The sequence below is a fragment of the Aedes albopictus genome, chromosome 2 (genome assembly GCF_035046485.1).
Source record: "Aedes albopictus strain Foshan chromosome 2, AalbF5, whole genome shotgun sequence".
Lineage (NCBI taxonomy): Eukaryota > Metazoa > Arthropoda > Insecta > Diptera > Culicidae > Aedes > Aedes albopictus.
Genome location: NC_085137.1, coordinates 94,345,948 through 94,371,174, shown reverse-complemented (window position 1 = coordinate 94,371,174; position 25,227 = coordinate 94,345,948). Strand labels below are relative to the sequence as shown.

The following is a 25,227-nucleotide window of genomic DNA, read 5'->3' as shown; positions in this document are numbered from 1 at the left end:
TAAAAATAAGCTAACGATTTTTTTTTTCATTTTTACAGAATAAATAAATTTTATTGATTACTGATACTGATTAAGCGCATATTTAGCCTTAAATCAGCCTTTCAACGAACACAAAATCAGCTTAAGGTTGACCAAAACTAGATGTTTTGGAGCTGAACAAATAATTACACCTCTTATATTCAGCTTTTGTACAAATGAAGGCTGCTTTAAAATAGTAGAAGAAATATGTGTACAGCATCAAATTGTTACCTGGCCTGACTTTATTTTTTTCACCAACCTCAACATAGGCCCAACAGTTATCCAATGAGGATTCAGCAGTCCATCCGAAAATTTTTCTGCCTAGTGAAATTTTTTCCGAGTTTTTCGTGTTATGTGTCCAGCTATTCATTTTTTTTTAAAGACACAGACACGTTTAATGCTTCCAGTGAGGTATTTGCTCTTTGAAGGAAGCACGACACTAGACAACGGACTAGCATGTAACCAAAGAATAAAAATAGAAAGAATGCCCTCTCTTGTCTTTTTCTATGTAAACGTCAAGCGACAAGACAAGTGGCGCTCTCTAAGCGTTTCAAGGCGGAAGCTCTATGTAACAGTGTTCGTGATTTGTCATGAGAGAAGGTGAAGTGCGTATGTTTTGGTATCCGCATACAATCCGTAACGCACACTACCGCATGAAGCTTGAACTTTCATCCGCAGATAACGCTGCGGTAGTGTCCCCCCGAGCATCAGCGGAGTGGGCTTTCTTGATATTAGAGACGAACCAGCCAAGGGCTGAAAGTCTCTCTAATAAAGACAAATCAATCAATCAATCAATTTCTTGATATTCTTATTCTTTGATGTAACGCTCAGTGGCACAGTCGAAAACTTTTCCTGACAGCTGCGGCGGGAATCGAACCCGCGCTCCTTAGCACGATGCGACTAAAGGCTTGGTGACCTTAGCCGCACGACCACGAAGCCACACTTTCAGTGACATTTCATTCATATGACAAGGAATCGCTTCTCATTGGAAGAGAGTTTCAGATGACTGAAACCATTTTTAACTAGAAGAAAAAACGTCTGAAAAGATTTGCATTAATGAGATGGATTGCAAGATTCACATTTCAATAATCTTTCAGAAGGGTTTCAACCTGTTTCAGGGTTTCAGATGATTGATTGATTTGATTTGTCATTATTCAAGAGACTTTCAGCCCTTAGCTGGTTCGTCTTTCGGGTTTCAGATGATGTCAAGGATAAATTCCCGGGAACACCCCTGGTATGCCCCTTAGAAAACTTCTATAAAACATCATGGAACGCCCTTGAAACCTCATGAAACACCCCCGAGACCCTAAGAAGGCCCTGAAGTCTATTGTAAACCCCTACAACACTCCTGAAACCCCCAGGAATGCTTTTGAAAGGCTTGGAAACTACTAGCGCACTTTAGGGACCTTCTCAACCCCTATGAATACCCCTGGAGCGCCTCTGAAACCATTTGAAAACCCTGGACTGCCCCTGAAACCTCCTTTATAACGCCTTTATAACATCCTGTACAACCCTTGGGACCCTGGAACACCCCTGTAACGCCCTTGAAACCCCTTGAAAACCCCTGAAACCTTCCTGAGAAGCCTTCTGGAACATTCCTGGATCATCCGTGGAACGTCTCTGAAACCACTTGAAGTACACGATTAGGTAAAGGGATTGGATGATAATTAAATGATAAATTGGATAAAAGTACGATGAAAACATTTTTTATGAAATTACAAAGAAAATGTTACTTTTAACAATGTTAATGTATAAAAAACATCTTTCCAGTTTTTGTGATTATGGAGTGATTTCGATATTTGTAGTTGGTTTACCAGTAACGCTTACATATTCCGTAACGTAACAGCATTTTATTAAAATTATTCCTAAGAATTATGCATGTGCAGTGCAGTTTATGTGTCATCAGCGGTACAAAATGTTCAATAAAATTTTACATTTTTTTTTGTAATTTCGTAACCAAATTAGTGCAGTAACTACGGATATTTATCATACGTTCACATTGAGCAAAAATTACTTAAGTTCGATTTAAATTAAAATTTTCAAAACTGATCAACATTTTGGTAGTTCAACGTGTAATTGTTTTCAAACTATGTACACAACAGAAACACGTGAACAAATGCAGATTTGAATTGCGAAAAGAAACCCACGTGCTCTGAGAAGAATCAAACCCACGACTCCCAATTCGCTAACCGGCCGCTTCTTTTCTTGACCATCTTGCATCCGACGACACAATAATCGTCATTCCGATAGGTTGTCAGATAGACAGTGCCTGCTCTAACATTTAAGCACATTTCATACAACATAGACGTATAGGTGTTCACCTTATTCCATCCATTTTCAAAAGAAAAGGGAGGTTTAGGAGCCTTCACAGTACTTTACAAGGGACTTCAGGGGCGTTTCAAAGGCATTTGAGATGCATTTCAGAGAGTATCAGGGGCCTCAGAAGACTTTTCAGATTGTTTCAAACGACTTCAGGAACGTTTTAAGGTAATCCAGAGGGTTTTCGGGGGTTTCATGAGCCTTGTAAGGGCGTTCACTGGTATTTCAAAAGGATCTCAGAAGCGTTCTAATATTTTTACGGAGCTTGTTTAAGGGCGATTCAGGGGGTTTCGGGAGAATTTTAGGGACGCTACAAGGGGCTTCGGGAGCGTTTCAAGACAGTTCAGTCCTGGCGTTACTTTCTTTCTAAAAATGCGAAAACCTAGAGCAAGTCGTCGTAACCATCAAATAGCTACTTTGTTATCTTTTCCAAGAGCATCTATACCTGGTTATCATTGATTACGAAAAAGCTCTCGACCGTCTCAATCACGAAAATAAGGTGGGGACCCCTCAGGCGCAAGGGTGGCCCTGAGAAAATCATAGGCCTCATTGAAGCAGTACGAGGCATTTTATTGCAGAGTACTGCACAACGGTGACTCGTCCGATCCAAACCGGGTCGTTGCTGGAGTGAGGCGAGGATGTATCCTATCACCGCTACTGTTTCTCATCGTAATCGACGAAATCCTGAAACAAATCGTCCATTACCATGGATAACCTTAATTATTTAGAGCTGGCTGGTGACGTTGCTTTCTTAGCTCAACGACGCTCTGATATGTGGATTAAGCTCGATGATCTTGCCGATCGCTTCTCAGTGCAGGTCTTACCATCAATGTCAACAGAACCAAATTGTTGGATGTAAACACGGTCAACCGTTCCAACTTTACGGTAGTAGAGCAATCAGTGAAAAATGTTGAATCCTCTTTAAAGTCACCGTTTTCCGTCACCTTTTCCCACTATCCGCTGCCAGTAGGCTCGGGCAGGGAATCGAGAGGCCCACCACCATAGCCAGGGAATGAGATGTTGCCCGAAAAGTAGGTATCTTTATGCCATAAATTTGGCATATTTGTTTTCGTGTGGCCTTGCCGACAGCACTTTTTCGTTGTTATCTTTCGAGAGTGGGGTCGGGGAGGAGGATTCTTTTTCTGACTGTTTCGCGGACGTGGAGTTTTCCAAGGCAAACAGACAGAAAGCCTCTCTTTCTATTTCTGTGTGTGTCTCTTTGGTGCAGCAGCACCACCGGCGGGTGGTATACCTATTCATGCCAACAAACAGACCGGATTGTATCGGTTGGGAGTTATTTTTTCGGGAAATTGGTTTTACGAGCTGGTAACGTGTGAATTATTACTGCCGGTTTCGAGGGGTGGACGGAGGGAAATGCAAAGGAACAAGGTACAAGGCGTTTTCCCGCTGGCTAGGTGTATTCACAATCTGTACCGAACATGATTGCGCTATTGTTACCTAGCATGGGGATAAATCGTGTTCCTACGTTGTTTTTTGGTTTTCAAAGGTTAACTGAGGACGGAAATTTAGTGTGATTTAGGTGCCTTGAAAAATGCAGCCGCCTTGAAATTTCAGTTCAATGGCTGAGGCTTTTATGGCATCTAAGCAGCAGCAGCAGCTTCATATCCCACGGAAAAGCAAAACGTCGTGCCTGCTAGCTGATACCTAACCTTCAGTAACTCTAGAGCGGCTTTTTCAAACTTCATTTCCGATTTGTGTATTTCTTATGGAGCTAGTGGGTCGCGACCCATAGTTTGAAAAAGGCGGCTCTAGAGAATCGTCCAGAAACTTCTACAAGAACTTTTCTAGAAACGCTTCAGGGGTTTTCTCAGAAAATTCCTCCATAATTTCTACAAAAACTCTATCAGGAATTTTGGTTGGGTTCATACAGAAACAATTCCTTCAGAAAATCAATAGTTCAGTATTCTTTCAATAATTTCTCCATAGATTTCTTTAGAAAATCTTTCACAGACTCCTTCAGATATTCTTCCAAAGTTTTCTTCAGAAATTTTCGAGGGTTTTTTTAAAAATTGCCCTGAACATTCCTTCAGAACTTCAATATGAGATTTCTTAATAAATTCGGCCAAGGATTCCATTGAGAAACCTTCTATGGATAGCTTCCAATCGCTTCTTGAATTCCTTCATAAGGATTTTTAAACTTCCCATAATAATTTCGATATTTATCCAAAAAATGTTTTTTTATATACATTTCCACGGGTTCCTTCTGAAACCCCACCAGAAAGTTTTCTAGGGATGCATTCAGAAAACTTTTCGGTAATTTCTTCAGGGATTCCTCCAGAAGGTTTAACAGGGATCACGTCAGAAATTCTCTCAAAGATTCCTTCATAAATTTAATTTTTCTTTGTTCCAGTCTTCTCTTCAGAAAATTTTCCGGAGATTCCTTCAGAAATTCGCACAGGTAGTTTATCGGAGATGTGTTAAGGAATTGTTCTAAGAATTGAGTTTAAATTTCCTTCCAGAATTTGTCCAAAAAATTCTACAGGCACTACTCCACAAAATCCTGCAGGAGTTCATACAGAGATTTCTTTTTGAATATTTCAACGGACTCATTAACTAATTTAAACAGAAATTTTTCTTAGGAATCTCTACGGGAATTTCTTTCGAAATGTCTCAAGATTTTTGTTTCCAGAGTCCTTTGCTCCTAGTGGTTAAGGCTATGGATCGTCAATCCGGAGACGGCGGGTTCGATTCCCGTTCCGGTCGGGAAAATTTTCTTGACTCCCTGGGCATAGTGTATCATTGTACTTGCCACACAATGTACAAATTCATGCAAAGACAGGCAAAGAAAGCCCTTCAATTGATAACTGTGGAAGTGCTTAGAACACTAAGTTGAAGAGAGGCAATCCAAGTTCCAAAGCGAACGTCGACCCATAAAAGAAGAAGAAGAAGAAGTCCTTTGGAGACGCTTATCCAGGCGTTTCTCCAAGTATTCCCACAATTTATTCAGGTCCTGGAATACTTTCAGAAAGTCTTCCAAGAATATTATTGATGAGTTTTAACGCAGTTTTTTCCAATAACTCGATCAACTTATCTAGGAATTTCATCAAGGCTATTCTAGGAGTTTTTTTTTACAGGTAGTTCCCCACGAAGTTTTTTCAAAAATTCCTGTTGGGATTTTTTCAAGAATTTTCCAAGGATTTTTTTTTAGATATTCCTCCAGAGTCTATTATTCAAGAGTACTTCCTGAGATTTCAAGGAAAAAATTACTGCAGATTTCTTCCAAACTCTTCTTCGGGATTTTTTTCCAGTTCGGATTTCTTCTAATATTCCGTCAGAATTTCTTTCAAAAATATAGGAAATATAGGCGATTTCTTCAGGAATTTCAGTAATGGACTTTCTTCATGAGGTTTTTTTGGAAATCCGTCTAAAATGATTGCTTCGGCAATTCTTTCAAGAGCTCCATCAAGAGTTCCATAAAAAATCATTTTTAGATAGCTGCAGAAATATCTACAAGGACAACAAATTCATCAACAAATTTCCTGGGATTCCTTCAAAGAATAATGTTTGATTTGGTTTAGATACTCCTCCAGGGATTTGAAAGAATTCTTGACGGATCTTTGATGGAAGTTCTACGTAATTCTGTGGATGATTGACTCAAGAGATTTCTTTTTATTAAAACTCCAGGTGATATCTTTGGAGATTCCTACAAAAAATACTTGAAAATTTTCTGTAGAGGTTCCAGGGCATAAATTATTGAAACATTTTATGAAATCATCTCTGGAGGAGTGTCTTGATGGATTCCTGGGAATACACCCGAAGGAAGTCCTTTAGATACCTACTTTATTCTTCAAAGAAAAAAAAAATCATTGGACACTTCTGGAGGAACTCTAAAGGTAATTTCAAGACAAAATGCTTGAAAAACTTCTGGAGGAATCCTGTAGAAATCGGTAGAGGAATTTCTGTAGGAATTTCTTAAAAATGTCAGAAATTATAGCAAAAGGTGGTGGAATTCTTGAATAAAATGTTCAATACATTTCTCTGGAATCCTTAGATAATCTCCTTCAGATACCTCTGGAAGAATTTCTTGTACAATTTCTGAAGCGAGTTTTTCATAAAAATCCCAGAAGAAAAATTCTTGGAAGAAAAATTCCTGTAGAAACAAAAACAAGCGATCTTTGGCATACAGTTTTGCAAAAAAAAAAAAGGATATGGATCTTTTACAAAATACCTGAAAGAAAAAACTGCAGGATTCATAGGGATTTATTTAAAAATGCATAGAAAAACGCCCAGGAATATATTGTGAAGAAATTTGTGCAGGAATTGTTGAGAGAACCTTCGGATAAATTTATGGAAGAATTCCGAAAATAAACTTTAAGCAAACTCTTCTAATTAAATGCCTTAAATAATCTTTGGTTATATGGAATAATTCCTGAAAAAGTTGCAGAAGAAAAACGAATTTCTAAAAATCTAAAAAATCCTGGAAATGCATGCATGCAGGTATTCTAGTAAAATTTCTAGAAAAAAATCAAAGATAAATTCTAAGGGATAACTTTTGTCAGATAATGATAATATTCCAGGGAAAAATTCCAACAAATTTATCACCTATTTTCAACAAGTTTCCCTAAAAGAATCCTAGGAGGAATTCCCGAACAAATTTATGAATAAACCCGTGGACTAGTTCCAAAATGAAAATTTTGAGAAATTTCGATCCTTGGAACAATTTTTGGGGGAATTCTTGCTGAAATCACTCCGAGAAATCCTGAATTTAAAATTTAGACATTATAGTGATGTCCCTGAAGGTAATCATGAAGAAAATTCTTAAGAAATTCATAAGAAGGACTACATTCCAAAAGAATACTTGAAGGACTCTTGAGTAAAATTCTTGCTGATCTCCTGCAAGAATGCCTCTTCCGCGAAATTTATACTTTAACTTTAAATATATTAACATAATTTCCCCGGAACAAATCTTTATAACGCATAATGTTGCCAGGGATTGCCAGTAAAGTGGGCGCTGAGTTTTGGAATTTAAGTAGTAAGCTTTTATTTGACCATGACAGCACTGGGGATCAGTGGCGTAGCTAGAAATTTAGGGGCCCGGTGCGGCATTAGCGTGATAGCCAGTGGAAAATTGACTGATGGAAGGTTAAAGAATATTTTCTGTATTTCTTTATGATGTCTATCGGGAATTTCTGCAAAGATACATCCCGAAGTTCCCATCAATGAACGTAAGATTTCTTTCTAAGAATTATAAAAAACAATCTTTCTTGAAGAATAATTTGTTTTTAAGAATTTTTTAAATGGTTGATGCAAGGAGGTCATGCAGAATTTCTCTAAGCACTCTTTCAGAAATTCTTACAGGGCTGTCTCCGAGGATGTTTTCAAAAGTACTTCAGAGTACTTCAAAAGATTCTTGAAAATGGAGTATCATCGAGTATTTCTCGAACAATTTGTTCAAGAAATCTTCAAAGGATTATATTATTAATATATCTGAGGATCTATCTAGAAGATCATTCATAAATTCTTAAGAAATTCCAGAAAAAAATACTACAAAACAAAGTCTCCAATGTCTCATTTGGAACAAGACAGTTTTCCAATAAATTACAAAGGGATACCATCAGAGGAAGAAAAGTCCTTCTAGAATGTCTACAAACATTACTCCATGGTTTCTTACAGGAGATCCTTCAAATACTCCAATGATGATTTTTCCACAGAATTTAAGAAAATTCTCAGAGGAACTTCTCTTTGTTTATGATTGCATAGAGACTGAAAGCCAAACATCCCCACTAGCAAAACTTCTGTTGACATTTTGTAGGATTTCTTTCGAAAATTCCTTCTGGGATTCCTCCACCATCAACACTAGGATGAATTCCCAAGGATTCATTCAGGATTTTTTGCTAGCATTTTTCCGGGAACTTTCCTAAAAATTTCTATTGCGATTTTTGATGAGGCTTTTTCATTTTTTTCCTGAAACCTTTTGAAAAAAATCTAAGATTCCATTAAAATCGTTCTAAAAGGTTTTCTGAGAATTACTGGTAGGATCAAAAACATGCCCTAAGTAATCTTACAATCCATCCTATTCGAAAACAAAGCGATTATGACACCGATTAATTGCGTCATTTTTGTTATCATTTGCACTCATTTCTAACAAAAATACAAAAATAATGATCAAAACAAAAACGCTTCATTCTTTTAGAGTTATTGTTGTTTGTATTTAACCTTCATGGTTCATTCATCCCGTATACCTTTGGAGTGTATATGCTTAAACGGTAAAGGAACAAATACACAATTCCTTCTGAGTTTCTCCAAGGATTCCTCCTGTTTTGTAACTTTTTTCAGGAACATCCTTGAAAGATCCTTTAAGTGATTATTGCAAGGCTATTATTTCATAAAGGCTATACTGCAGGAATCGCTTCAAGAATTCCTACGGCAATTTTTCCAAGGATTTCTTAAATATTTCTTCAAGAAAATCTTAAGTTTTTTGGAATTTCGTTCGGATATTTTGTAAATTTTAGTTTTTTTTTTAATTCGCAAGAGTATCTCACAGAACTTCAAAAGTAACAACAGATGGAAATCCGTAAGAAATTATCAAAAGAAATTTCCAGAGGAATTACCAAAGGGATTTTTTGAGGAATGACCGGAGAAGCTTTCATAAACTTTTTACCTAAATTTACAAACGAATTGACTAAGGAATTTTCAAAGTACATGAATTTCCGAAGGAATTTTTCAAAGCCATTGCTGAACAGATTTCTAAATATTGTTGAAGATATTCTTTAACGATTTGTCGCATGGATTTCCGAAGTAATTTCTGAAAATGGTACAAAAGAAATTCCCGATTCAGAATTCCGATAATTCAGAAATTCAAATTATACATGTCAAAATTCCTTCAATAACTCTCACAGAAATTCATTTCATTAGGATTTTTTTCCATCAACACCTTCAAATGTTTCTGTAGTGATGACACTCGATTTGTCTGGATGTCCACCACGAGGCTTCTAAAAATGTTTCTTAAGGTGAAACGGGACGCCGTGTTATTTTTCCTATCTTGCCTCTCTTTCTAACAATTTGCCTCGCGATTTTGAAGATGGTAATCTCGAGTTCTATCGCACTGAAGATGCTGAAAAACAATCAGCATATGCACTCCAAGTGAGCATACACAGTGATAGGTTTTTGTTGCAAAATATGAAGTAGAATCTGAGATTACCATCTTAGTAGCAACAGAGCAATGGCGGATATTTCCCCGAACGTCCCGTCCGCCCTTAAGATACCGTAAAATGGGGTAACTTTGATAGTTTTTCAGCGAATTTTCTCAATATTTTTACATGTAACGGTATTTCCCCGAGTTTTATATTTTTAAAACAAGTACTGGGGTATCAGTTATCAATTGCAATTGAAAGATTCGATAATCTGAGATATTTTGGATAACTTTTAGTTTTTCATGTAACCGAAAATCAGATTTTCATTTTGGGGTAACTTTGATAATACCCTAAAACACATCAAATCTCAAGAAATAATCACAGATTGAAATCTTAGGAGTATGAACATGATAAGAGAAGGCTTGTGGAATATATTAGATACAATTTTTATATCAAACATTGATTTTTTACTAAATTCTACATATAAAAATGAGTTTGTGGAGTATTAAGTGCAAAATAGAATAAATTTAGCTATCAAAAATCAAAATCTTTGTAATAATAAACAATGATGCAAATGATCACCTCACTAGTGCTCATCACAACTCATCAACTGTATATTTATCGCGTGCGATTGAACTGTGCACTGATCAGCGATGACCAGCAGCAAAGAAGTGGCAAAACGAACATGACGTAAATCACAAACGATTTTGCACACATCTGACTGGGCCGTCATACGCTCGCCCGAACAGCCGAACCATACCGAATAGGTTGGTTTGCGAAACTACGGCATGAACGCTCGACACGCACACAGAAGCAACATTCGCATGTACCGATACCATACTAATAGAGCTTCCAGCCAACGATGCTTCGCGATAAGCTGTCGAAAAGCATCGAAAGCGATGAAAAGAGATGCTTGGCTAGAACGCAACGGCTCAACGGCGAAAAGGAAGAGTCAACTATGCTGATTAGTGTTGAGTCCGTTCGTGTGCTACTCGTATGGGAGGTTGATTGAATAAAGCGAGGATGGGTGAAAACGTATTCGTTGTCGAAAGCAAATCGCATCATTTCGCGAATGTTTTCATCAAATAGCAAGCTTGATATTAAATGCTTAACGGTACATCAACATATGATTACATGCTATTCATGGTAAGTTTTCTTTTTTGGGAAGTTTTTTAATGTTTTATCAACAAATTTTGAACAACATATATACATGAAATTACAAGGGCATTGCATACTTTTAGGCGTTTATCAATGTATGGAGATTTATATCACAATTTACAAAATTGCTTCCATTTCGTAAAAAACACTTCATTAAGAGATTCAAGGCCAGATTTGGAATCTACTATGATGAATCTATCGAGAATAAAAGTCCATTCATTGAAAAAAATAGTTTTAACGCAATATGCACTATGCAATATGACTTTGCAGATTGTTTGAAGGGGTTGATAAATGACAAAAATATCAACAATTTTTATTTTTTGTCCAAAAAGTTGTATATAAACTAGATTTTAATGAAAATACGTCTAAGATGAGCTTTCATATGTATAGAATTGATTTACGTTTACCTTTTTCTTAACTGGTTGAAGGAATCATAGTTATAAGATAAATTGCCTGCCGCACTATCAAAGTTACCCGCATTATCAAAGATACCCCGTTTTACGGTACCATAAAACATATTTCAAAGTAAGAAACTACAAGAATTCTGTCTTGAATATCTTTTACGATTCATCTAGGAATAACTTCAAGGACCTGTTCCTCCAATAATTGCTGTAGGAAATTTTACAAAGATTCCTTGGGCGATTTTTTCAAAGTCCTCTTTCACAATTTGTTCAAGAATGCTTAAGGAAAGTTCAGTGAAGATTTACTATTTTGCTCCAAGGATTTTTGCAGGTCACATAACAAAGATTCGTTCAGGAATTTCTCAAAGTTTTCCTTCAGATAACCCTACATGGACGAACGCATTCATCCCCAAAGGATTCCTGCAGAAATTTCCTCAGGGGTCCTACAAAAATTTCTGTTAGGTCTCCTGCAGAAATTCCTACATGGAAATATACAGGAATTCTTCCCAATTTTTATTATTTGACCCAGAGAATTTGAGAGGAACTCTCAATCGGAATCGCCGCCATTGATTTCTTTGAAAAATAATCTAGGCATGGTGAATAGTTTATTTTTAAACAAATCTCTTTGCTTTCAACATTTATTCAGAAATTCTTCATGTAAATCCTCAAAGTACTCCTAGTACTCCTAGTACTACTTCGTAGTACTGTAGTATAACTTAAAGAATGTCATCAAAGATACCTCCGAAATCAACTCAACGATTCTTTCCGAATACATCTACATTCTTCAAAGATTTTTTAGAAACTCCTCCAAAATTTCCTGCATGCATTTCTACAGGGATTTCCTTGGGAATCGTTGAAAGATTCCTTCTTGGAGAAATCTCTAAAGGAATCCTTGGAGAAATTCCTTTAAGTTCATCTGAACTCTGAAGGATTCCTTGAAGGATTTCATGACATAATCCTTGAAGAACTTTATGAAGGAATCCGAAGAGGTATTCCTGAACGAAGCTTGCAGAGATTCCTAAAAGAAAAATCCTTGAAGTAATTCCTGAAAAGTTTCTGTTCGCACCAAACTCGCGAACTTTATTAACGACGGTGCACCAGAAGTTCACAGAACTACGACGGCGGACTGGCGGCCGGACACGTGACCGGACTTACTTCGGAGATAGACTCGCGGCGGACTGGTCACTTTCGGTTTTTTGGACGAGCTTCGAAACACGATGTGATCGGTTTGACTTCTATATTCATACTGAGGATTAGTAGATTACAATTTTTATTTCGGAACTTATATGCTAGTGTTAGTGGCACAAAAGAGGATTTTAAAGAACGCAATGTTCCTTGCGTTATAGAAATGAATTTGAGGGACAATGTGCGAGCTTTCTATTATGGCTAAATAATTCAAACTGACAGTTGAAAGTCCGGAGTAGTTGCAGGTCCTCGAGACATCCCGGGCCGCGTTGAACCGGTGTGGTTCAACCTTCATCATCATAGCGACAGTCGCCCTCGGCGACCTGGATATTGCCAGTCACGTCTTCCTCGTCGATCGGCAATGGACTGACCTCAGTTATCGCCCTTTTGTAGAGTCCTCGAGCAGTTCGTACTAGGGCGACACGTACTAACCCATCAGGTCCTGCGAAGGTCTCCACCACTCGTCCTAGGGGCCATGTGAATGGTGGGTAGTTGTCCTGCTTGAGCAACACGATCGTTCCAGGCTCAATGTTCTTGGTAGCCTTCCTCCACTTTGAGCGCTGGTGTAAAAGAGACAAATAATCTCTGGACCAGCATTTCCAAAAGTTTTGGACCGCACGACGCATCTCCTGAAAACGGGAAAGCCTAGATATCGGAGCATTAGAAACATCAGGCTCAGGTATCGAAAACATCGGTTCCCCGATAAGAAAATGCCCAGGCGTGAGGACGGAGAGATCGTCAGGATGATCCGTGAGAGGGGTGAGAGGCCGAGAGTTGAGGATGCTTTCAATGTGTGCAGCTGCCGTTGTCAGTTCATCAATCGTGTACGATGAGTTCCCGAAGATTCTTCGGAAGTGGCGTTTAAAAGACTTTACCCCGGCCTCCCACAACCCCCCAAAATGTGGAGATCGTGCCGGGATGAATTTGAACGAGATCCCAGAGTCAAGGCAGTAGTTGTCCCACTCATCTGTCTGGAACTGCTGCTTGTACCGACGACGAAGTTCACGCATCTCACGATCAGCCCCGACGAAAGCTGTCGCGTTATCGCACCGGAGCTCGATTAACCGACCGCGTCGAGCAACGAACCGTTTGATCGCGTTGATGCACGCGCCGGACGACAAGTCGGGAACGATTTCGACGTGAACGGCCTTCACCGACAGGCACACGAATACGGCGATATACATTTTGACGCTAGCCCCCCTCCCGTATAACGGACGGACACTGAATGGCCCGCAGTAATCTAATCCCGACTTGGAGAACACGCGGGCAGGTGTTACCCGCACAGAAGGTAGGGGTGCCATTTGTTGGTTCATGTTCGGCGGTGAACAGCGAAAACAGGTCACACAATTGCGCACGATTCGACGAACTAATTGCCTTCCTTGTATTGGCCAATAGCGTTGGCGCATCGTTGAAAGTAGTAGAGACGGGCCTGCGTGTGCTGTGCGCAGATGCAATGACCGAGCTATCAACCAGCTCAATCGGTGTTTTGCTGGAAGAACTAGAGGGAATTTCGTGTCATACGGGCCTTCTACGTTGCTCAACCGGCTGTTGAGACGCATCAACCCGTCGTCGTCCAGGAAAATGTTGAGATTCTTCAAAGCAGACTTGGAATCGACAGGGTGTAGCTTGTTGACGGTTAGCTGATGATATTCGCTGGAGAAGGTGGTTGTTTGTGCAACTTGGACGGCCGTCTTAAGAGCCCTTTCGATTTCAGCAGGTGTCAGTTTACAGGTGACACGTTCTTCTGCTCGACTTCTAACGTTGTAGTAGAAACGCAGACACCAAGCAACGACCCTTAACAACTTCCCCAAGTCAGAAAATCTAGCGAAAAGAAAGTCGTCGTTCTCCACACTGTTTAGAGCAACAACTTGTCGTTTCTCAGGCTCTATTTCAGCGCTCGGTATCGGTAAAGAGTTGGGTAACATATTGGGCCAACAAGATTCTGGATGTGTTAGAAATTGTGGCCCATGCCACCACAATTTATCGTCAATTATCTGAGAGGGACGGATGCCACGAGAGATTTTGTCAGCAGGGTTGTGTTCAGTAGGAACATGTCTCCATTTGAACCCCTTTGTGAGTCTTTGTACCTCGGCTATTCGGTTGGACACAAACACTTTCCAGTTAGTCGGTGGAGCACGAAGCCAATACAATACCACGGTAGAGTCTGTCCAAAATGTAACGGATTCGGTAAAGTCTGTCCCGCTACGCAATTTGTCCACTAACTGGCTACCTAACACTGCTGCACACAACTCAAGTCGTGGCATCGACAATCCACGTAATGGAGCAACTCGTGACTTCGTAATCAAAATGTGGCTAACGATTTGCCCTTCGGTGTTAGGACTCACTACATAGACACAACATCCATAACCTCTCTCTGACGCGTCACAAAAACAATGCAGTTCATAGTTTCGATCCGAGTTAGAGAGAACTCGACGAGGAACAGCTAGTTGCTGTAGTAATACTATCTCACTTCGAAAGTTCATCCACCAGGCACTCTCTTCTACCGATAGCTCTTCGTCCCACGCAATGTTTTTTGCCCATAGTCGTTGAACGAAAGCTCTGGCGCTTATAACAATCGGTCCGAGCAGACCCAGAGGGTCAAAAAGCTGAGCAGTTTCAGATACTACAATACGTTTCGTCACCTTGGTCAATTCTGGGAACGATGGTATTTTAAAGTCGAAATAATCACCCACTGGATTCCAAAGAAGTCCCAGGGCGGTCACAGTTGAACGACAGATTTCCATTTTAGACGCGTTTTCCCACAATTCTATCGGAATGTGTTTCAGAACTGCTGGGTTGTTGCTGCTCCACTTCCGTAAAGAAAACCCTCCGAGACGCAGCAACTCCATCAGCTGGCGGCATGTTTCGCTGGCTTCTTCCAAATTGTCACTTCCAGCTAACGCGTCGTCGACGTAGACGCGTTTAATGACAACTTGCGCACCAAGAGGATATTTCTGCCCATCTTCCTCGGCCAGCTTAGTGAGCACGCGTGCTGCATGATACGGTGAGCAGGCGAGTCCATAAGTCACAGTGTTTAGCTGATAAACCTGCAGTGGCAAAGATGGATCTCGACGCCAGATGATTTTCAAATAACGACGGTCATCGGGATGGATCCATATTTGGCGGAACATTTTTTCCGCATCCGCGGTGAAGACGTACTGCGGTAGCCGGAAATTTACGATGTGATTCAGTAACGGTGGTTGGACAGTAGGACCTGTATGAAGGACGTCGTTAAGGGAAAGAGCACCAGATCCCTTGCTGCTGGCATCGAACACGATTCGTGTCTTCGTCGTGCTGCTATCGGGACGGTGGACAGCATGATGGGGGAGAAAATACTGCGGGCCCGCGACACGAGAACCTACTTCCATATGCCCTAATCGTTCATAGTCGTCCATGAACCTCACGTACTCCTCACGCAGGGTTGGGTCTCGAGTGAACCTCTTTTCCATTGCAAGGAAGCGCCGCAACGCTTGATCGTAGGAGTCATCCAACAACGAGTCCATGGACTCACGAAAGGGGAGGCGTACGACGAAACGACCGGTGGTGTCACGTGATATTGTTTGGAGAAAGTGGTTTTCGACATCCTGTTCTACCTGTGTGAGTGCCTTACCAACGTCGAGATTTTCGACTTCCCACATTTTCTCCAACTGAGAGTTCAAATCCTGTTCAGTAACAACATGGCAGGTTACTGTTTCAGGGACGTTGGTTGAGTATTTTCCACAAACCACGTAACCGAGCAACGTTTTTTGCAAGACTGGGTAATTGTCGTCCAAAACTATTTGATGGGATTCAAGTAACGAGAAAAATAGTTCGGCTCCAACAATCATGTCGACACCGTGACTAATATTGAATTTTGGATCTGCAAGTAGTAAGTTGCGAGGGATATTCCATTTCGAGATGTCTACATGGCAGCTAGGTAGATTGACAGTCAATTTGGGTAGCACAAGACAGTCAATGTCTCGCACAAATTTCCCGAACCGTGACGCAAGAGAGATTTGCACACTGTAGCGAACACTAACCGTTGCTTGACCAATGCCGCTCACAGGTAGATTTATACGGTTACGTTTGAGTCCTAGTCTTTGACAAAGAGACTCCGACACGAAGTTGGATTGAGATCCGCTATCGAGTAATGCTCTCGCAAAATGACCAATGCCATCAGCGTCCTGTACTCGTACCAATGCTGTAGATAGGAACACTGTAGCATCTCGAGGTTTCATTGTTGGAGTAGACGATATCATGTTATCAGAGGGGCAACGGGGAAGTGGTTCATTTGCTTCGGACTGACGATTCGAGTATACCGACGACGAGAGAGAGGGGCTATTAACGGCGAGCGATTGCGGCGACGATACACTAACCGACGACGGATTTGCCTGTGGTGAAGTACGCGAAAGCACCACCGATGGTGCTACCGATACCGAGAACGAGGGTTTTGTCTGAGTGACGATTGTTTCGCCAGAACAAACCGCTGTGCAGCTCGTGGTCGTTGAGCTTTGGTCCACCGAAACTGTAGCAGACCCTGATGCAATCGGGGGAAGATGAAGCAAACTATGGTGTCTCTTTGCACACGTTCTGCATAGGCTGCTACGGCAGTCTTTGGCTAAGTGTCCGCCTCGAAGGCAGTTGATGCAAAGCTGATTCCTTTTGACGAAATCCAATCGATTGTTGGGCGTTAGCTTCAGGAAAGACTCACACTGAGAGATAGCATGAGCCTGTTTGCAGCAGGGGCATTTGATAACGTTTTCGGACGCGACATGGGATGATAGTTTTGATCGAGTGGGTTTCTGAACGTTCGCGGGGTGAGCACTCTGGGATGGTTTGCACATCTGTAGTGTGCGTGACCGTTTCAGAATAAAGCTCAACAAATCTTTGTACTGCGGAGCAGCATTATCGTCACACTGGGCTTCCCAGTCCATCGACGATTTCTCGTCCAAGAGGCTGCTAAGGCGCTCAACTAAGAACGAGTTCCAGTGATCAGCACTGGCTTCAAGCTTATCAAGAATGCCTACATGCCGATTGAATTCGTCGGCCAGCTCTGCCAGGGCAGAGGATGATTCCTTTTTTACTTGGGGAATCTTCAAAATCGCGGACATGTGTTGCTTGACGAGAAAGTTCTTATTTTCATACCGATCGCAGATCGTATTCCACGCGAGGAGGTAATTATCGGAAGTGATAGCAAATGACGAGATCAACCGCGACGCTTCGCCCTTCATGGCGCTGCGAAGGTAATGCAGTTTCTGAACCGCGGAAATTTGGGGATTGGCGTGCACTAACGATTTGAAAAGATCGCGGAATTCGATCCATTCATCCAATTTGCCTCCGAAATCGGGTATTTTGATTTCGGGAAGCTTTACCGACATGGCTTGGCTAACAGGAGGCACATGTTGGTGTGAGGAACTTGGACCAGGGGAAGGTGAGCTGGCAGTTGCCACGCCGGGTAGTTTGCTAACCAACGACGCTTTTAGATCAAAGTAAAGGTTTTGAAACTCTTGCCTAGCCTCCGAGAAACCCTCTTCCTGATCTTCTATGGCTTCAATTTTATCCTCGGTATCCTCAAACTTATCCCACAGCCCATCTAAACGCTCGATTCTGATCGCGACCTGATTGGCTTGGCTAACATCGTATTGTTCATCGAAACGCTGGATTAACAGAGCCGAACCGAGGATGTTTTCACGCTTTCGGTGTAAAGCTTTCAGATGAAGCGTGTTTTTACGCAGAGACGATTTTTTCGACGTACTCATTGTTATAGAGACACCTACCTGCTGCGATGGGTTCACTTACGGTTGCACGTGGTTGTCCTAACCTCAACTTCTGGAGCACTTACTGTAGGAGCTATCGAACCTTCTGGAGTCCTTCCTTCGACCGGTGACGGCAGGGCACGAACGACGGAGAATTCGCCGCAGGTTAGCGGCCAGCGACAGCGACAATGACGAGATGTGCTCCTCCACCCACGGTAGTAGGTTCCTCCTCCTTCGATGATTCGATCTTCAGCTTCGTCGACGAATGGAAATTCCTCCCGGGTTTCGGCACCATTTACTGTTCGCACCAAACTCGCGAACTTTATTAACGACGGTGCACCAGAAGTTCACAGAACTACGACGGCGGACTGGCGGCCGGACACGTGACCGGACTTACTTCGGAGATAGACTCGCGGCGGACTGGTCACTTTCGGTTTTTTGGACGAGCTTCGAAACACGATGTGATCGGTTTGACTTCTATATTCATACTGAGGATTAGTAGATTACAATTTTTATTTCGGAACTTATATGCTAGTGTTAGTGGCACAAAAGAGGAAATTAAAGAACGCAATGTTCCTTGCGTTATAGAAATGAATTTGAGGGACAATGTGCGAGCTTTCTATTATGGCTAAATAATTCAAACTGACAGTTGAAAGTCCGGAGTAGTTGCAGGTCCTCGAGACAGTTTCTTAAACAGTTCTTGAAGAAATACTTGGAAGGAATCATTGTAAGTATTCCTAAATCAATGCTTAAAATTATTTCTGAAGCTATCCCTGAAACAAAATTCAAAGTAATTCTTGGAGGAATTTTTGTAAAAATATTTGTAGTAACTGCTAGATAAATCGTACAAGATATCCCTGAAGGCAAGGTAAGTATTTACATTGCCCGAAGGGATCCCTGCAGAAACCCTTTAAGGAATACTTGAAAAAAAAACTTGATGTAATAGTTGGAATATGTTGATTGCACTAACATTTTTTTTATACGAGAGCAAAAATAATCGACAAACTATTGTTATTACGGTTTTAACGTGACGTGTTCCAGATCATATTATGTATTCATGAATGGAACTCCTGCATTTCCCCAACCAACACAAAACAGTCAAGGTAGCGCAGGTAATGGTTGCGCAGTAAGTCACAGTGACTTCTGTGCAACTCTTACATGCGCTGCCGTGACTGTTTGGTAATCATGTGTGTTGCTTGGGTGAGCTGCTACCTTAAGCTAAGCCAACAGCTGTGTAAGGTCCTGTGGTAAGGATATTAGAGACGGTTTCATAGTGCTCAATTTTACTTCCATATCGGTACTGGATTTCGTAAAATTCAAATTTGATTTCTAGCACATTTTGTCTTGTTGTTTACATGCGCCTAAATGGAGGCATGCAATCATATGGCCTCCACAATATCGTCTTATGCAACATGTTATACGATTACTGGTTGTCTGGGTTGGTGCATCGCTGCATTGATGCATCGTCCCATAGGTGCATCGTTGTATTGTTGCGTTGTTCCATAGATGCATCGTTAAATTGGTGCATCATTGCATTGGTACATTAGTGCATTGATGCATCGTTGCATTGGTGCTTCGCTGCATTGGTGCATCATTAAATTAGTACATCGTTGCATTGGTGCATCGCCACATTGATGCATCGTTGCATTGCTGCATCGTTGATTTGGTGCAACATTACATTGGTGCTTTATTCCATTGGTGCATCGTTAAATCGGTGCATCATTGCATAGGCGCATCAGTGCATTGGAGCATCGTTGCATTTGTGCATCATTGCATTGGTGCATCGTTTAATTGGTGCAATATTACCTTGGTGCATCATTGCATTGGTGCATCGTTGCATTGGTGAATCTTTGAATTGGTGCATCGTAGCATTGGTGCATCATTGCATTGGTACATTATTGCATTGATGCGTCGTTGCATTGGTGCATCGTTAGAATGCATCGTCGGATTTGTAAAGCATTGTTTGTCTAAATAAATTCAGCAGTTTCTAGAATTTTCTTTCCATCCTATGGACCCTCCAATAGTCATTTACAGTCAAAAGGTGGATACTTGGAAGTATACCTTCTGGTGCTTCTCAATGAGATGGCCAGTGCTGTGAAATAGTTTACATTTGCATTGATGTAATAGTTATCGTGGAAGCACCCACTCCACACCCCACTTGCAACGGCACTGCCGGGTGTGTGCATTAGCGTATCTAGGATTTTTCCCTAAGGGGTGCCTTCGGGGTGCCAGTTTCAGTGGCTTCTAGGTTGTATTGCTACTTTTTCGTAAAAGGAAATACCGAACCATCCTCAATTTCTTTCATGAAATAATGACATACTGTGTAGCGGAAAAAATAGCCCGCAAATTTGAACACGCTATATTTTAAAGAACACTTTTTTTTAATCCGAACCGTTGTACAAATTTAACAGTTTTCCCGCCATGTGAGGGGTTGAAACTTGATAACTTGATTGCGTACTTATAACACATGGAATTTGTATTTTCAGTTTGAACTTAACAATCATCGAGACAACCCCTTTGTTTAGTGGATTGAAAATAATCAGGTCCGTAAGCATACATTTTCAGAGCAAGTGTAAATTTCTGAAACCAATAAATATCCACGAATTTTTGTGTAATTTGTATTCATTGTGACATCCTCTTTGTTAAAATAGTTTTCAAGAACAATTGAAAAAGTTATAAATACTTAAAATTGCATATTCAGGACTGAAACTCGGAATTTGGTGCGAGCGAACTTCGATTTTTCTCTTCGGGATTCTGATGCTCGCACCAAATAACGATTTCGAATGAATTGATAATATATCTGTTGAAAGGAATTGTGTATAAAGCTCACAATTTGACCTACGTAAAACCAACATTTTAGTAATCAGCCAGAATTTCAGCTTCGTACATTTTGAATAATCGTGTCTGGTTTGTACGTATAATACAAGACATTTGTGTTTTCGGCAAAACATTATTTCGGTAATACCTCAGGAAATATTCCTGGTAATTTATTTGGAAATTGTTTTCCAATTTATTTCAATTAAGTCTTCTTTTGCAAATCTCACAGCAATTGCTTTGGATTTGGCAAATATCTTCGGTAATATCTTGGGATCTCCTTCGGCAATTTCTTTGAGAATTTTTTTGGTAAAACGTTTGGAATTTTATACTGAACACCTTTCACGCATCCTTTGAAAGCTTTCATCGAAAATTACTTAGGAAATTTCTTCGGCAATTCCATTAGGAGTTTATTTGGCTTTTTTACTTTATTGACAAATCCTTTGAAATGTTTTCTCGGGAGTTGCATCGCCAATTTTTTCAGTAGTCTTTCAAGCATTGTTTTGATAATGTCAACATTTCTATTGATATTTGCTTTTTAAAATTCTCCAATTACTCTTCAAGCGATTCTTTTGGGAATTATTTTATTTTGTAATTCATTTAACAATGACTCTGGGAGGAACTTCCTCATTCTACTTTTTTGAGATTTTCGTCGATTTTTTGGTCTTTTATTATCTATACTATTCGGTATTCCTTCGCCAATTCCTTCGAAAACTCCTTCGGAAATTCGTTTAGGAATCGCTTCTATAATTTTAATGAATATTCTTTAGACAATTTCTTATAGGTTTCTTCAGTAATTATGTAAGGATATGCTGTAGCAACTCCGATTGGAAGAACCTTCGGCATTTCCGATGTTATTGCATTGAAAATTTATTTGGGAATTTTATCAGCAATTTCTTAGGAAATTTTGAAAACTTCGTTTATTAATTTGGGAACTTCTTCGGTAATTCCTTTGGAAATTCATTCGGCAAATTTCTCAAAGACTTCTTTCGAGAATTTAAATGAAAAAAACTTTGAAGGTTCTTTAAAAATTCTGTCATGGTGATACTACGGCAATTACTTTTGGATTTGATTCTAAATTTCATTCAGAAAATCCTTTTATGATTTCGGGAAATTCTTTAAGAATTTCTTTGAAAATTGTTTTGTGAATGTTTGTGGAAATTTTTATAGAATATATTTCAGCAATTTTTTTTTGAGATTGGATTTGACCAATTTCTTTAAAAAGCCTTAAAATTTCATTCAGGAATTCCACTAGCAATTCTTATATGAATTCTTTTGGCAACTACCTTGAAAGTTCTAGGGCAAATGCAATGGAAAATTATCCGGCAATTTCTTTGGGAATTTGTCAGGAAATTTTTCGTGAATTTCATAGGATTTTCTTCGAGCAAGCCCAGTTTGGAATTTCTAAATTTCCAATTCAGCCATGTTCGGAAGCAATAAATATAACTACAATTAAGTCATAAAAATAACAAAAGTAATCACGATAAAATAGCCTGATAAATTTGCAAAATAATTGAAAAAGAAATTGCTGAAATAACTTTAGAGGAAAAGCCATTGAAATTCTAGAAAAAAAATGCCTGAGAAATTTGCAAAATAACTGAAAAAGAAATTGCTGAAATATTTTCAGAGGGCTATTCCTCTATTGAAATTCTAGAAAAAAAATCAAAGAAATTGTTGATTAAATTCCAATGAAACGACAGCAAAAATTAAAAAAAAAAAACAACCATGCCCTCAAAGAAATGGCCATACTGCGGTCTAGCGATTACGGAGTCGTGAGTTCAAATCCCACCAGAACGCGATTATCTCACAATTTGTCAATTAGCAACATTCTGTGCTTTCTAATTAATTACAAGTTTTTCTCGTACATAAGAGGCATTGCTGAAACAATGATAAATATTTGGATATATCCCAGGAATGAAATCCTTTAGGATTTCCAGGAGGATGCACCGAAGGCAAGGATCATAGGAAGATTGCCTTGAATAATCCCAGCAAGTTTTTCAATAAATCCCTGCAGAAATTCTTAGAAGAATCCCTAGAAGAATTCCGGGAGGTATTACAGCAAAAAATTCTGGAGGAGTTCTAGGAGGAATTGCTGGAAGAATTACAGTAGGTATAGCTTGAGAAATCCAGCTGAAATTCTTTCAGGAAGACCAAGAGGAGTTCCTGGAGGAATCCCTTGAGAAATTTATAATTTATGATTGGATAAAATATCTTGGATAAAAATTCCTGGTGGAATCACCGGAGAGCTTCTGAAGAAATCACAGAAAAAATATCAGGAGGTATTATTAGAAGGATTCTGGGATGTATCATTGTAGAAATCTCAGCAGAAATCCTAGGAGGAATTGCTGGAGGACACTATACAGGAATGCCTGGGGGAATCCAAAGATAAAATCCTTGGAATACCTAGATAAGTTCCTGCAAGAACCGGTAGAGCGTTTCTGGAAGAATCCATTGCGAAGGCCCTGAAGGAATCGCTGGAGGAATTTCTGAAGGAATTTCAGGAAGAATTCCCGGAAGACTTCCAGCCACAATGCTAATCAATTTGTATAGGAATCACTAGAAGAATTTCTGATCATATCATAGTCCATATCATCATCCAGTCGAAACTTGTAATCCAATATCATAGTAAGAATTTCTGGAAAAATTGCTGGAAGAACCGCAGGAGAAGGTGTTTGAGGTATTCTTGGAGGAAGGTCAAAAGGAGTTTCTGCAGGAATTCCATAAGGAATTTCTGGAGGAGTCTTTGGATAAAATATCTGAAGGAATTCCTGGATGAGTCCTTGGAGAAATCCGTGGTAGAGCAATCAAAGGAATTCCTGCAAGAATTCCAGGAAGTTTGCCTGGAAAGATCCCAGAAAAAGCCAGGAGAAAGCTCTAGAAGAATCCGTAGCTTAATTTCTGAAGTACCACAGTTTAAATTTCTGGAAGAAGAATAACTAGAATAACCACAGGAACTGCTTGAGTAATCCCAGCTAGAATATCTGGAGGAATTTCTAGAACTCCAGGAGGTATCATAGAAATAATTTCTACAGATATCCTAGAATCAGGAATACCCGGGTATCCTAAGAGAAGTTCCTCTAACAAATTCCTGGAGGAATATCTACAGTACAGAATAGGTAAAAGTATACTAGAGGATGGATGGAATTGCAGGAGGGATTTCTGGAATCAATGGCAATCTCAGAAAGATTTCCCGAAGGTATTGCAGCAAGTAAGTATGCCAGGAGAAATCCCTAGAAGTATTTCTGAAGGAGTCCCAATGAGAATTGCTTGAAGAATCCCAGATGGAATTCATGGAGGAAGGTCAATAGAAGTTTTTGGAGAAATCCCCTGTGGAATTTCTGGAAGAACCTCTGGAGGAAGTCCTGGATATTGCCCGTTGTGAAGATTTATAGATTCCGACGCAAATAAATGATCAGGCTCATTTTCAGCGAAGGTGCGTTATAAATGTGTGTTAATGCAAAACTATCACCACATGTGTACCCAACAACACAGCGTAAAATATTCACCAGGACGTGGTCTGGTTTTATATCTGTGGACCCACGCAACTAATTTTCGCGCAGGAGTCTAAACTGGTGGAATCTCCGCAATAAATCATTCAAGAAATCTCTGGAAGAATCATCGAAGGGATTTTTAGAAAAATCCCATTGAGATTTTCCGGAAGAATTTCCGGAACAACTTCCCTAGTAGAATACCTGAAGGTACCACAGTGAGATTTTTTGGAGGAGTTCTAAGAGAAATTGTCGGAAGAATCACAGCAGGAGTTGCTTGAGGAATCCTAGCCACAATTCCCAGAGGAAGACCAATATAAGCTCCTGGAGGAATTCCATGGGAAATTTCTGGAAGAATCTCTGAACAAAATCTCTGAAGGAATTCCTGGAAGAATCACCGGAAGAACTTCTGAAAGAATCCCAGGAAGATTGGCTTGAATAATATCAACAGGAATTCCTGAAGGAATCCCAATAGACATTTTTAGAGGAATTCCTAGAAGAATTCCGGGAAGTATCAAAATAAGAATTTCCAAAGAAATCCTAGGAGAAATTGCTGGACCAATCTTTGCAGAAATTTCTAGTATGTACAACCCCATCTGGACTGCCTGGAGAATTCTAAGGGAAGTTTATTGAAAAAATATCTGGAGGAATCCATAAAGGATGCCTAGAGAAATCACTGTATGAATAGATAGACGTATTACTGGACGAATCCATGGAGAAGTCTGATGGTTGTTCAGGTACATAAGTATTTCTTATAAGTATATAAGTATTTCCGGGTGTGATTAAGTTTTGTTCAAATGTACCATTGAAAAAATATTAGAATTATTGTGGTATGTTTTAAATTTTAGGTGACTGTCAAGGAAAAATTTTAGGGGGTGCCAAATTTGATCCAGGGGGTGCCAGGCACCCCTGGAACCCCCCCTAGCTACGCCAATGGGTGTGTGTCAACATCGCGTTGAAGAACTGTCTCCTTACGTATAGCTAACACGATAAAGCATTTCATACTCAGCCACAG

General features: G+C 40.0%; 1 protein-coding gene across 1 annotated transcript in view; it reads left to right on the top strand.

Annotated features, from left to right (window-relative positions):
• LOC109431822 (hemicentin-2-like) overlaps nt 1-25,227 on the top strand; it is a 402,363-nt gene that overhangs the window by 364,532 nt on the left and 12,604 nt on the right. The gene's annotated exons all lie outside the window — the stretch shown is intronic.